Source organism: Sturnus vulgaris, chromosome 3, assembly GCF_052056855.1.
Source record: "Sturnus vulgaris isolate bStuVul1 chromosome 3, bStuVul1.hap1, whole genome shotgun sequence".
NCBI lineage: Eukaryota > Metazoa > Chordata > Aves > Passeriformes > Sturnidae > Sturnus > Sturnus vulgaris.
In genome coordinates this window covers 27,243,536-27,257,794 of record NC_142245.1, presented here as the reverse complement: position 1 = coordinate 27,257,794, position 14,259 = coordinate 27,243,536, and the positions used below count along the sequence as shown (strand labels likewise).

The following is a 14,259-nucleotide window of genomic DNA, read 5'->3' as shown; positions in this document are numbered from 1 at the left end:
ACAAGTACCCAGTTTCTCAGCCATTGCCAAGGAATTCTTCCAAGAATTTCAGGGCCTGGTAAGGTCCAAAGAGTCTTCTCAGGCAGCATCCGACTGCTTCACAGCCCCTGAAGAGAAGCTCACAATCCCAAATCCTGACACATAAGTTACACATTCATTCAGTAGCAGCTTTTCTAGTTAATCATTATAATATATCCGTAGAGAGTAAACAACCCAGGGAAAACTGACTCTACATGGCACACACAGTCATGTCTCCTTCATTTAGAGATGATCCTGGTGCTTGCAATGCAGGCCCAGAACACATGTAGACTGTGTAAGCACATCTGAGAACAGACACAGGAGACTGTAACTGGCTGCAAGAGCCCTGCTAAAAGCGACATAAAGCTATAATTACATTATAACTCTTGGGTTTTTTTGTCAATGAGGAGAGCAGCTATAAACTTCTTTTTGCACGTTGCCTTATTTATTTGGTTGATTTCATCTTACACCAAAAAATCTCTCTTTGGCTGAATAGTCCTACAAGGGCTTTTTTCTTTTCCAAAATCAGTTTGCAAAATTTAAGAATGTATACCCTGAAATGTTCCTTCCAAAATTAAATGCACTGCTTAATAAAACACAAACAGGAAAATCCAGTGGAAACACTTTGATTAGGGCAAATGACTTAGACCTTTAACTCTGTCACTTTTCTCATGACAATGAAATGCTGAAACAAGAGCATCTGTGACCTGCAGGTTCAGCAAGCTAAGCCCATGAAGCTCAGAAATGCCCTCTGCTTGCCTTGAAGAACTGTTCAGCAGCCAGAACAGTTTCTCTTCAAGAAACAAATGGTAAGTCATAAATCTTTTTGTGCACAAGGATGGGCAACCTGCCCTTTACCAAACTTTCATGACTATTTCAGAATAGACAAAGACAAACATAAAAGAAGGAGAGTTTTAACACCTCAATTATGTTGAGCTGAGTTATAGAAACATTCCATAATTCAGAGAGAAAATATTTACTGCTAGTGTACAGCCTTCAACCTGAAGCTATGTAAAACTTTATTGACTCTAGAGATTATGAATCATCTCCTGAGGAACAATAATTTAATTGTGTAGATCTCTCAGTCCATAAGCAAGCACGAGAAGAGAGCGATCAATGTATTCTTTAGTCTGGAACATAATTTCCAATTTCTTAAATGTAAATAGGTCCAAGAATACCACTGGATCTCTCCTGCTTGGACCTGACAGATGGGCTGATTTTAGTTGAAACGTTTTGATTTTTTTGAGGATAGACATCAACTTTTTTAGATGCCGGATATTTTTGTGTTAATATTATCCTTAAAAGTGAATACTGAACTGCAGCCTGCCTCTACAGTTCCTTGTCACCTACAACATGAATATTTTCGCCAGAAAAATGGGTAAGCACAAGGCCACTGTCAATGCCTTCAGACCTGGAGCAAGACTGAGAAATAAGAATTTCCACACTTCTCTTACCAGTAGGACTCTAAGCATGCTTATACCACCTGTTAAGGTACACTGTTCCACACATGTGGAAATAAAATAATCCACTGGTATGAACACACATCACCCAGCTATATATGTGCTGTGTGGACATAACTCCCTGCCTTCATGTCTAATTAAATAGTTTAATCAACAGATCCTTGGCTGGTAAATGATGATGATCTCTCTTTCTGAAATTGTCACAAAGAGGAAGAAAGAAAAACTGTTGGAAGATGCAGAAATTTCTCCTGTAGATGTTTCTGTGATAGAAGTAAACAAAAATCTTATTACAGGACAGTGATTAAGACATGAAAGGTGATGAATGTGGGAGATGAAAATTCATTGTAGTGGAACTTCAGTACAGGTTAAGATTTAATTCACCTGAATGTTAGTGCCTACACCTTAGGTGTTTGGACTGTGCATTGCTCAGACTGCCTCCATAGCCAAGCAAGAGAGCTGGGCAACCCCAAAGGGCAAAACACCTCCTAGAATGAGAATTTTTTTCCTAGACCAGAGGAAGGGATTTCCTCCCAGGGATAGACCACTTGTCTCCTTTGACCACGGAGCATATTGTAATGTCTTGTCAAAACAAGACATTACCCTATATTTCAAGGGCAATTTTTGTATATGAACATCTGGCTTGGGCTTATCTCTTAAAGTAGGAACACTCATTAGAATGGAAATTACACTTCCTAATATTTGCATTTTTAAAAGTACATTGGTGGGATAAAGTAGCTGATGATCAGTGCACAAAGCAAGGCCAGTCTGTGGCACTTTGCTTTGCAGGAGACAACATTAAGAGTTTATATTGACTCCAATCTTACTCTTATTGAGGTCACTGGAAGTTTTACTCCAGATGCCAAGGAAAAGAAGCTCAGGCTCAATAACAGCAGCCATTAAATCCTTGCCAGTGTCTCCAGGGAAGAGACAGCTGCCTTCTAACCTTGCTCTTTTTATAAAATTTATTTGCCTTTATCACCGGACATTTTGATTTCTATTTCACCTCCCAAATTTTTCTGAAATAGCTTCCTCTTCTACCATTAGCCCCAGTGATTGCCTATGACTTTATTATGTCTTCAGACAGCACTGAAGTTCCAATAAACAAAAACAAACAAACAAACAAGCCAGAGAAATAACAAATAAATGAATAAGACATACTGACTTTATCTGTAACTGCAATAGGTCAACAGAGCTTAGTTGTAGTCAATGGGAAGTGATAGAAAAGTCCCAGCTCCAATTTCTCTTTTGCTGATGATCAGGGACAAAGAAAATAATTTGACTTTCTTCCCAACATACTTGCTCTTCACAGTAATGAGACAAATATGAATGTTCACATTGCATTTCACTGAGGTGAGATTAGAAGAAGATGCCAGGAGAGGGGCCCTTCTACACGAGACAGGTAAAAAAACAACCAAGCCAGAGGAAAAATGGAAACAATGTAAAATGTATGGAGATAGGGAGGGAGCAACCGAAATTGAACGCTAAAATATGCACATAGCATCTGTTTGGGTAGGGATACATATTGAAATATGACTTTCTAAATATGCAGTTTTTGCCTTTCCAGAAATATTTTAATTGTCAATTATCCCTTTTGAAAATGGGTGGGAGTGCCACACATCTTTACCTAAGAAGGAAAATAAGTTATTATACATTTTATAGTCATAAGCTGCCCTGGAAATCCCTGTAATTAAATGGAGGGCTTGCTTTGTAGATTCCAAAAGTTTTGCCATTCTATTTCCTGCACTTTTCTCTGGCAAAGGTTAGCCAGAGCTCTGGCAAAAGGACATTTGTTTCTCCACAGATGGGAAAAGAAAGAACCTCAGGGTCCTGGCCAGATCTTATTATGCTGTTATCCATTCCCAACTCCTGATTTCATTGAACAAGGTCCTTCAAGGGTATTTCTATCCAACCTATCCCCTCTGGGAATGTTGTCGCCCTGTGTGTCCTGTAAAACACACCAGTTTTTCCCAAACACAGCCTGGTTCTGCTATTTTTGCTGGGCCTTTGACAATGTGTCATCTCTGAAATGTCATTGCATTAACCTTTTGCTATGTTTGGGGTGCCAGTGTCAACCACAGGCGCCTCTGGAAGGATGTGCATTTGATAGGCAAAGACAGGATGATTGACACTGGGTTAGTCTTCTGTCAAAGCTCAAGTGTATCATTGTGTGGCAGAGCTGTTCTGCTCAGTGCCACCTGTCCCCAGCTCCTGCCATGTTGGTGCATTTCAGCCCACTGTCAGGGACAGCTAACAACTGGTGTTGGTGCTGTATGAGCAAAACCTCCTGGAGATCAGGGACAGAAAAGTCTCTACTTCGGCCAGTAAAGAAAAAAAGCATTTTTATTCTATCTGCTCCCCTGGCTATCTGTATATTTACACACACATGCACACCCTCAGCTGGTTGATTCTTCAGTACAAAAATGTAAGCTTTGAATAATTAATATGTAAGGCCTGATTCTTTGGTCTTTATTTTTTTTTAATCTAGAAAGTAAATGGAAGTTTTCCCACATACCGGTCCTACAGTTATCAGCAGCTCTGACTTGGATACCTGCAGAGTTTTAACATGTTCTAGCTTGTCAGTCCTACACTTAACTTTCTGCTTTAAAACTGAAGATATGGCTGAGAGTAATTAAGAAAATATTCAAAGAGGAGGATAATTATTCAAGTAATTTGTCTTTTAAAATTAGCAATATGCTCTTATCTATTGGCCTAAAAACCTATGTGAAATTTTTGTACTACTCAGAGAAGTCATTCTATCACAGTCATAAGTGAGAGGGTTCATTTGCATTCACTGATCATCTCATTACATTTTGCCCGTAGTTCTTCCTGTAATTTCAGTTGGATATGCTATTCTTCTCTCCTAACACCTCAGGTGGAGTGCCACAGTTTTACAAAGGTGGTGCTTCTCAGGTGCATCTGACAGCCAGTGGAGCAGTGTTTCATTTCTGAATATGTGAATCAATGATTAAAAATTTCTGGGTTCCTGATTTTGTGCCTTGTATACATTGTCTTCAATGTATGTTTAGAAATTGTGAGGTTTTAGAAGCATCTCAGCTTTAGGTTTTAATATGCATGTCCATTTTCAATGAGAAGACTCCTTCTAACACTGGCTTAATTTTTTTTCTTTCCTTTAGGCAAAAAGACCCCTGTTTTATGAAACTTCATATGGAAACAAATTGATTTCTGGACAAAATGCCAGCAATTGTTACTCAAGATACCAGTGAAGGGAACAGTGAAATATATCCACTTACAGAAAACACTTGCTACCTTCTCAGTCAGGAAAATTCTGTTGATTTGGAAAGGATGTTAGGCTTTCCCCATCCCAGGGACTTCCACAGATGGAAGTTTTAACTCTGCTACAGAGTGAAAATGAAACTGATCAATACAGCCGTGGTTAATTTGCAACGAAGAGTGCAATTCTGGTTTTGTCGTTTACTTTATTCTTTCTTCTTTTCTACCTCCAGATATCTTCTGCTCATGTTGTCTCCCACCACTCTCAGCCATATTTGCTGTCTCTTATTTCCCCAGTTTTCTGCTTACTTTCCATTGCATGCATCCACTGACCATTTCTTAAAGATAGTTTCCAACTCTGTGTTCTTCCTGCATGACAAAACTTTGAGTATTAAACTTCTCCATCAATTTCTGCTTTAACTCATCCCCAGTGATCCAATACTGAGATGTTTATGACTTCCTTAATCTCACAGAACTGTTCTCAATAAACCCTTTGCTGAGCTTTTATCATCATGACCTTCATGTATCCTTGGAGAACTTTAGACATCCTCTCCACCACAAAGTAATATTTGTCTTTGTTTTCATAGTTCTTTCCTTATGTCTCTTTTTAGCACAAACTTTTCCTTCAGCCAAATGTGTAACAAGCCTCACTTAAGAGGCAATGGCTCAGAAATTTATTTCTGCTAGGTATCATCCTATCTTATCTTCATCCACATAACCCTGGACCTTAGCCTGTCTCCAACAAAAAAACAAGCCCCTCATATTTCCTCAAATATTTTTGATGTCTTCCACACTATCTGTGCCACTATTTTCTCTGACACTGAGACTTATAACTGAGGACAGTCTTTGACTTACTCTCCAGCCACGCATACAGCCTGCATTACACTTCTGCCGTATCTGTGTCCAGATAATATGTAAAATCTCTCTATTGCTGACAAAATCTCACATCTGAGGGAGCTGGGCCTGTTCAGCCTCAAGTAGAGATGGCTCAGAGGGGACCTGATCAAAGACTATCAGTATCTGAATCAGGGGTGTCAAGAGGAGCCAGGATCTTCTCAGTGATGCCAAGCAATAGGACAGGAGCCAACGGGCAGAAACTGATGCACAGAAAGTTCCATCTGAATATGAGGAGAAATTTCTTTACTGTGTGGGTTACTGGACACCGGAACAGATTTTCCAGAGAGGCTGTGGAGTCTGTCTCACTGCAGGTATTCAAGAACCGTCTGGATGCAATTGTGTGCAATGTGCTCTAGGATGACCCTGCTTGAGCAGGGAGGCAGGACTGGATGACCACACTGGTGGTTCCTTTCATCCTTAATCACTTGGTGGTTCTGTGATCAAAAACTCTGAACCATCACCTGCTTTGACACCCACTGCACCCACTCTCCACCTCTTTGGTTTCCCTGACATTCAAATCCCTGCTTCTGCATACAAAGCCAATTCCCACACTTTGGAGTCTTTGTCTTAAATCTCTTCACCAAAGTCCTCCTCCCCCATATCAAATTCCAGTTGTTCCAAAGCCCAACCAATGCCTTCTTAATTCTCCATCCTAGTTTTTCTGCATTGCCCACACTGTACCCTACTGACTGCCCACTGCCATTGTCTCCTCTGTGTTTAATATTACCATATTGCCTCTGAGCAGGCAATGAGTGCCTGAAATGCTGTTGAGAGTCATTACCGACTTCTACTTTGAGCACAAAAGCAAATAATGATTCGTGGCATGGTTATTTGATACATAGGATAGTCTATTTACATACTGATAGATGGCTAATTGGTTTCATACTTACTGGTAATAGTTCTATTCTGTCTTTTCACATCTCTTTCTCCATTTCACCTTATCAAAATATCTCTGATTTGTGACAGGGTCTCTGGAGACCTGTAACTTCAGAGAGCATTTTGTAAATTTGAAGCAACTTTGTATTAGTTTATTATTAGGCAATAAAACCATGAGTCATAATTTTTCATGCACTTAGTATCTTCTAACGTTTTTCACTCTTTCCCAAAATTCTTCCATAGTATTTTGCCTTAAATAACTACTTCCCTGTTTAAAATATTTATTTAAAAAACCCCACTGTGAACAGATTAAAAATGTTTGTCATTATGTTTATTAAAGCTATATACTATAGCCTAATTATTACAGGAATTACTATTCTGATTTGTGTGTATTACTTATAATAGCATAAATACAGATTTGGTGAAAGTTTTTCCATGCAGAAAGTACAGCTCATTAAAAAGCTTATAGAAAATCTTTTCACTGACACAAAATTTAACAAATACTGGAGAGAAACTCTAGTTCACTTTACTGTTCAAAGCAATTGCATGGTGTTTAATTCTCATTTAATGCTGTTTAGAGATATTGATTGAGCCTGGCCTTACTATTTAACAGGGGCATCTCTGAAGGCAACTCTTGCTCAATGTGTTGAACCTGCAGTTTTGAAATGGAACGTTTGGTGGTTTGGTGGTGGCTCCAGCAGTTTAAGTCATTTGGAAGGAGTCAGTATGAGCAATGAAGTATGTAGTGGGAAGGGCAATCTCTAGGTATAAAAGTTTATCACTGCTAGATAATTTTCCAGCATTCAAACAGTGTGTCACATCCCAGCTGAGAAGTGACTTGCTTTTCAACGCCATCCATAAGAGTGTATTGCTGTGCCGATGGTGAAATACACACACAGACAGACGATTAAGGACTGATATCTATGAATAGGGGAAGATATCATCTCTTGAGGCACTGGTAATGATGAGCTCTGTGATAATCTCACAGACTCAAGGTATCTGTGACAGCTTCCTGGAAATGAAATGCAGTGTGGATGCAGTGGCTCTAAAGAGATCCCAGATAGCCTGTGATTCAAGAGGGGAAGGTCTCTGCCTCACAGGCATGGCTGAGTAGGAAGTCAAGAATGTGCTTCCCAGAGAAATGGTGAAGGCAGGGGACCTTTTTGTAAGGGATTTGGTGGCTTCCTGCTGCTAGTTGTCTTACTACCCAAGTTTTAGGGAGCCCATAGGATTTTCAAGTTCTCTTATTGTTATTTAGACACAACTAACAAAAACAATTCCTCCTTTTTTCCCTTCCCATTCACTACATATCCGACTGAAGGACAGTTCAATGTGCTCATACATATTAATCCTACAAGAGATATTTTTTGAAATACACAAGATTGGAGCTGATGTGAGGCACATTTTTTGGTCTGCAAGATGATGAAACAGCTTAAAAATTTATTCTGGTGAATGATACAAAATGTTCTGGGGTTTATTGTGCTTTCAGTTTCTCATGTTTTTCTCATGTTTTACTAATGCCATAGAAAAAAGCAGGCTTCATCCTATTCCAGAAGAGATTTCCATATAGAGTCCCATAAAAACTTGTTTAAAACATATGATATTTCACAATATGGAATACATTTCATCAGTCACATGAAGCAAATCCACCTCCAATATGTTAAACATATCTGAACAGTTCATTGGCTTGCTTTAGCCTAACATTCATACCATCAGTAATCAAGGTATGAAAAAGTTTGAACTAAAGAGTAAATCACAAAATACACAGGCAGTTAAGTACCATCCCTAAATTAATATCAGCTTTCACATACCAGCTACTCTGGTACTCTACCACTCACTGATGCACTTTTTGCTCCTGCTTGGACAACTCTTAATAGCCATTTCCAGCAGGATAAGGAGCAGAATACCCTTGAGAAGCCAGAAGTACAGAAGAAGAAAGTTGAATATTGCAACATAAACTTAAGGCTTGTTTTTTTTTTTTTTTTTTGGTCCATTCCTTTCTTTCTCTAAGATGGATATCTCCATTCTAAATTGTTGATCTCTATCATACTTCAAAGTAAATCACATTTACTTTTGACATTCACTCCCTGTAGGCTCATTGCCTGACTGCCGCCCACCTCATGGCACACCTTTATAGAGTGACACTCCTTGGATATATTGCAACATTGTCATTGGAGTCCAAAATTCTCTTGGTCTAATCCTTTTTTCTCCATATCTCACTTTCCTCAGCTCCCTGGGTCTTCTGCCTTCTGCTACACAGCATGTATGGACTTGCTGTCCCACACACATCCTGCATTGCAGGATCCCAGCCTTTGCACTGCTGCTGATGGCTTCTCCTCTGCTGCCCAGTAATCCTCTTACTGGGGCTCCACATGTCACCCATCCATCCTTCCTTCCATCCATCCATCCATCCATCCATCCATCCATCCATCCATCCATCCATCCATCCCTCCCGTGCCGATATCCTGCTCTCCCTGCCACCCTGCAGAGAGCAATGGGTGTCCTCAGCTGCAGCTCCAGTTTCCTCCACCAAGCCTTCCCATCCCGTGTGGCAACCCAGCCTCCCCCACGGCCCCTTGGCATTTGGCACTCAGCTGCAGCTTGGGTGACTGCATATTTCCCAGCAGAGAATTAAGCTCTTCACAGGCAACACATGCCAAATTTTTTTTTTTCACACTAACAGAGAGTTCTCTCTATATGTTTGATCCTCATCAGATAGGACTATAAATACCTGAAATACTGGACAAACTCGTGCGACCATTTTCGGATTACATAGCCTACAGGATTAGACTTCTTGCAAGATTTCCAGAACTTCCTGGTTGGCTGAATGTAAATATTTTAAAAATAACATCTTACAGTATTTCAGTGTTTCTGTTTCCTCTATTGGTCAAAAACAGGAAATGCAGAAGCATGTGAATCTTAGATTTTACTAAACTTCAGAAAAATAGGTTCAGAGAGAGAGCACTTTAAAAAATAAAGGACCAGATTAGAAGCCAGTTTCTATTTTCACCGAAACCAATTCATCCATCTGCTTTAACCATCCTTCAAAAACAACACGGACCAGAGTATTTTGCATATTTGCAATGTCTGACGGAGATAATAAGCAGAGAGCAGGCTGGTTCCAAAATAGGCTCATGCTCCTTGTGTAACCTGGTGAGTGAACATCCTGACATGCAATTATTTGTTTTTTCTCTCTTTACTAGTGCAAAACATTGGAGTAGCCAGGTTTTAATTTATTTCCATTTACATTGTTACCTAAGGACATTTCTTATCTGAGAAAAGCATTACCATTCGAAAGAGCATTTTCCCTCTTTTAATAGCTGCCTGTCCAGTGCTAGTTGCCTTATTGCATATATAAAGTTAGGGCTGTTTCTTCTCATGTGTATCACTGATCAGCACTGAGTTTCATCTGCCATTTTATTGCCACTTCCACAGCTCTAAAAAATGAGCACCTAACCTTTACCTTATCATTTATTCCTCTGAAAATGTATTCTGCAAGTCTGCCAGTTAACTCTTTCCCCTCACATTATCATCATACTACAAGATCAAGCATAGCACCACCATGGAAAACAGTTGCTTGCAATATTTTAACCTATTTTTCCAATTAGACTATTTTTTGAGCTTTAGAATTAGGTTTTTCTCTTTTTATTCTCACTTTGAAATTTTAAGGGTTGCATTTCACAGAACTTGAACCCTCCTGTCCTGCTGCCTTTTCTGACATAGGATCCAGCCTTGGTAATTTATACAATGGGGACAGTATAAAACAAGGACAAAAGAGAAGCTCTGCAGCTTGTACATCCATTCTGGGTTGTGGTTATAATTTCACCTTCTTCAAACCAGAGAACATTTAAGATCTGACACTATCTGTGCTAATTTTCTGAGGTCTGGTTCAGAAATTACCTATTCTCTACCACCTGCTACAGAAAAAGGACATTATCAAGAATTTGTACAAAACTCAGCTAAAGGTTTAAGGGAGTTTTAACAGGCTGATGTTCCCTCAGCACTTTTCATGAAGTTATTTTGGCACCAGTTGTTTGGTATCAGTTGAAGTCGATTAGTACAGCAATTCACATGGTGCAAGCCCAGGGCATTGCTTTACAGATGTGCTTTCTCACCTTAGAACAGCTGGCAACTCAGTGACTTCTGAGACAGAGGTGACTCCTCTGTTTTAACAGCTTTCATGGACTGCTTTGAATCAATGTGAACATCCACAATATGCTGTACAAATGAGTAAGAGCACTTTATGAACTGAGAAAAGAGTATAATTTTGCCTTCTTGTACTCCCATTTGTTTATTTCATGTGTTCCCCTTAACTGTTCCACTGTTAAAACCCTTGAAAACTCTCCACACCATTTGTGATTTTAAACATTTCCATCACATCCCACTTAGTTATCTCCTAGACTGAGAAATTCTTGGTTCCTCGAGCACAAGTGTTAAATCAACTTCCCTTCCCTTCCCTTCCCTTCCCTTCCCTTCCCTTCCCTTCCCTTCCCTTCCCTTCCCTTCCCTTCCCATTATATGTGAAGTTACAGGATTTGAAGTCCATGCCAATGACTTTATATATTTTTAATACAGCTTTTCTTTAGCATTTTATTACTCAGACATGTGGTGTCATGACCTCCTCCTGAAGCTCCTCACATACAGTTTTTTTACATTCCTGAGAAACTCAGACCAATAACATGCTTAGATACCTTGGCATCCACTGCTTTTCTAAATAATTTACAAACATGCAGTACCTTACAAATAAGTTTCTGAGAGAAACTTATGAGACTTCATCAGAAATATTATTTTGTTTAAAAATTTTATGAGTCGTTCACAGACTATGTTTCCTTTAAGCATAAGAGGGTAAAACTCTTTTCCTACCACTTCTTTCATGTCGGTTTAATTCCTTAGGAGCCTCTGTGGAACAATGCTGTTGAAAATAAAAACCAAAACTTTATCAGCTGACCCCCTCTGTGCAAATTCTCCATGGTTTCTCCAAAGGACTCCAACAGATTTGCAAAGGATGGTTTCCTGATCAAATCCAATTCTGACCCTGTGCCATGGGAGGCTGATCTGGTACAGGCAAAAACAGAACCTGACTGTTGAAAACACAACAGAAGTTATTTGCTGCGGTGTTAAAGTAAGTAGGTGCTGATATTACAGAAGTGAAAATAAGTTAGTGCTAGTGTTGCTGTTTGAAAAAGGCATTAATTGGACTATATTGAAGAGATGTACCCTCATCAAGAGACAATAGCACTGAACGGTATTCAACAGTCAACAAAAAATTTACATGGAAATGCAATTCTATTAGATTATCAGGCCTGAATTTTTTAACAACTTGTCAATCAACGAGATATGAAACAAACAAAAAGAGTGATCAAAAATGCACAATATTTAAGTAATTAATAAAATGTCTTTAAAGGAACCTCAGAGAGCTTGAGCAAACTTCTCACATGTTGATGTTCTCTGGGCATGGTATAAACATCTGAATGTGAATTCAAAGGTTGATATCTTTATAAATATTAAAACCATCAGCAGAGTTTTGAATGAAATGTGTTTTCAATCACTAGGCAAGGTTTTTTGAAAAATATATAATTCTTACATAATTCATGGCAGCAGCTAATATTGGTCTCATTATTATTGTCATTTAATTATAGTGCAATTCTCTCCAATATTTTTGCAATGTAATTAAACAAGTTATATGTCATCTGATAGTATTACAAAATGTGCCATTACACAAGCAATTGACAGCTATGCTGTTTTAAAAACATTGGCCACCTAACAGCATAAATTATACAAGTGTGAAAGAAAGTCCTAATGCAAAATGCATTTTTGCTAAATCACTGCAAAAAAAGAAAAAAAAAATTAAGGAGAAGGAGTACTTCAGCCACAACTGCATACTGTTTTAATGGCTCAGGGAGAATAAGTCTGAATTTCATTTGTACTTAAAGTCAAGACCAGAAGGATCTTAATCACTCAACTCAGCTCATCTTCCAGTAACGTCTACTTACAAATGTCTTCCAGAGTTCCTTGTGTATCACCCTACTAAAGAAATACTGATAGTGATGCTACTGAGGTGTTCAAAAGTTTTGTGTCTATACTCCAAGCTCCAGCCAAGGAAAAGGTTTCTGGTGACTTTAAAGAACCATAGATCAAGATTTTTTTAGAAATCACAGAATATGTAAGAAACCATGTTCAGAAACATGAGTGTTTCTGAGCTAGTCAGAGAGACAAGTCCAAATTCAATACTTACTTCCCAGACCAGCTGCAAACTTACCTTGAGGCTATGCGGAAGGAGCTCTGGTGACAAGAGTTTCATTCTGTGCCAGGATTAAAATACAGATATTTCAAAATTTCTTGAAAAGAACTATTTGAAAAACACTCAGGATCATTCATGATACCCCATTTCAAAGTTAATGTTTGCGTCTGTGCTGCAATATATAATCAATTTTATTAGAGAAAATAAAAGCAAAAAACAATTTCAAGTGAAAAATGAACCCCAAACAATGTTAAAATGAATTATTTTGATATTTTTTCCTTTATTTCTTTCAAAAGAAACTTCAGGTGAAATCAAGCTGACCGTTTGCCGTGCAATTTGGTTTCACCAGAACCATGACTTCTCAAGGCGGTGGTTCCTTACAAATCCCTCTCACCAATTTTTGGCATTCCTCTTGGCTCATTGATGTCCCTCTGTCCCAGACCACTCTGGATGGCAGCAGCCTTCCAGGTGAGGGCTGGTGCTCCCTGCCTGCCAAGCTCACGGTGTTGTGGCTCTGCTTTCTCATCAGCATTTGTGCCTTTGGGCCATCACCGAAACTCGCACTCAGAACACCCACTTCTCTTAAAAGAAGAGAGCAGCACTTCACAGCAAAAATAGCCTTCTTCAAAAGCAAGACACAACACAAAATGCCATCCTGATCTTAACAAAAAGCCTGGAGGCTCTTTCATCCTTACAATGTTTAGGAATGTTATGTAGAACTTCATGTTCCCGTGACTCGCAGGAAAAGGCAGTAGTGTCACACTCACACTACCGCTAAAAATAACTGACACTTGTAAAAATAAACAAAGCACCACTTTGTTGGTATCTTCTAACAATGAGATGAATACTTGTACAGTAGGTGGTAAGCTGAAACACATCACATTTGATATGAGAACACAACTTCATGGGGACTGAGAGAATAAAGCTACGTAATCACGTCTCTGGGGTCTAATCTGACTGTAAGATTTAGAAAACAATCCTATATCCCACTTGAACTTGGATGTTTCCTGCTCAGTGGCAATGCAGCAGAAACTTCAAAGTTTGGAAAGTATATGCAAAAGCTGCATGCTCACTTGTCTTCTTTGACATGTGGAAGAGTCTCTAAAAATACGGGACCAGTCCAATCAGCAACAGCATTTGATCCTTAAATATTGGTCAGGAAATGAACTTTTGAACATCCACATTTCTGTCCGTACTGAGAATGTGCTTTAGTTTTTTCACATTAAGAAAAATTGCTAAAAGTATTCTGTAAATCAGCTCACCAGCCATACATGGATTGTACGGCTGAGAATAGTTCCACACACACAATTGAAACAGGCATACATTATATCAGATACAGACCAGTTAACTCTGGAACTCCTGAGAAGCTTAAAAGAGCACAGAGTGCTGCAATAATTTTGTTTTTGGAGTATATCTCCCTGACTGGATTCAGGGAAGCTGTACTCATAGTTGAGGGGAAACTGGATTCATAGTCTTTAACTAACAGCTTACTGGGGAAGAGGAGAACAATAAAACTAGGCAAATGGAGTAGCTGAA

At 39.0% G+C, this 14,259-nt stretch overlaps 1 long non-coding RNA gene across 15 annotated transcripts in view; it reads left to right on the top strand.

Annotated features, from left to right (window-relative positions):
• The window catches only part of LOC148224241 (uncharacterized), a 47,584-nt gene extending 40,911 nt beyond the window's left edge, over positions 1–6,673 (top strand). For 13 of the 15 annotated variants that reach the window (XR_015802227.1, XR_015802222.1, XR_015802230.1 and 10 more), the window contains 2 exons: positions 732–827; positions 4,613–6,673. This is a non-coding gene — a long non-coding RNA (uncharacterized LOC148224241). Of the gene's footprint in view, positions 1–731; positions 828–2,787; positions 2,878–4,612 lie in introns of all 15 variants that reach the window. The other 2 variants (XR_015802229.1, XR_015802233.1) reach the window with 2 other exon arrangements.
• The last annotated feature ends 7,586 nt before the right edge of the window (positions 6,674–14,259 follow it).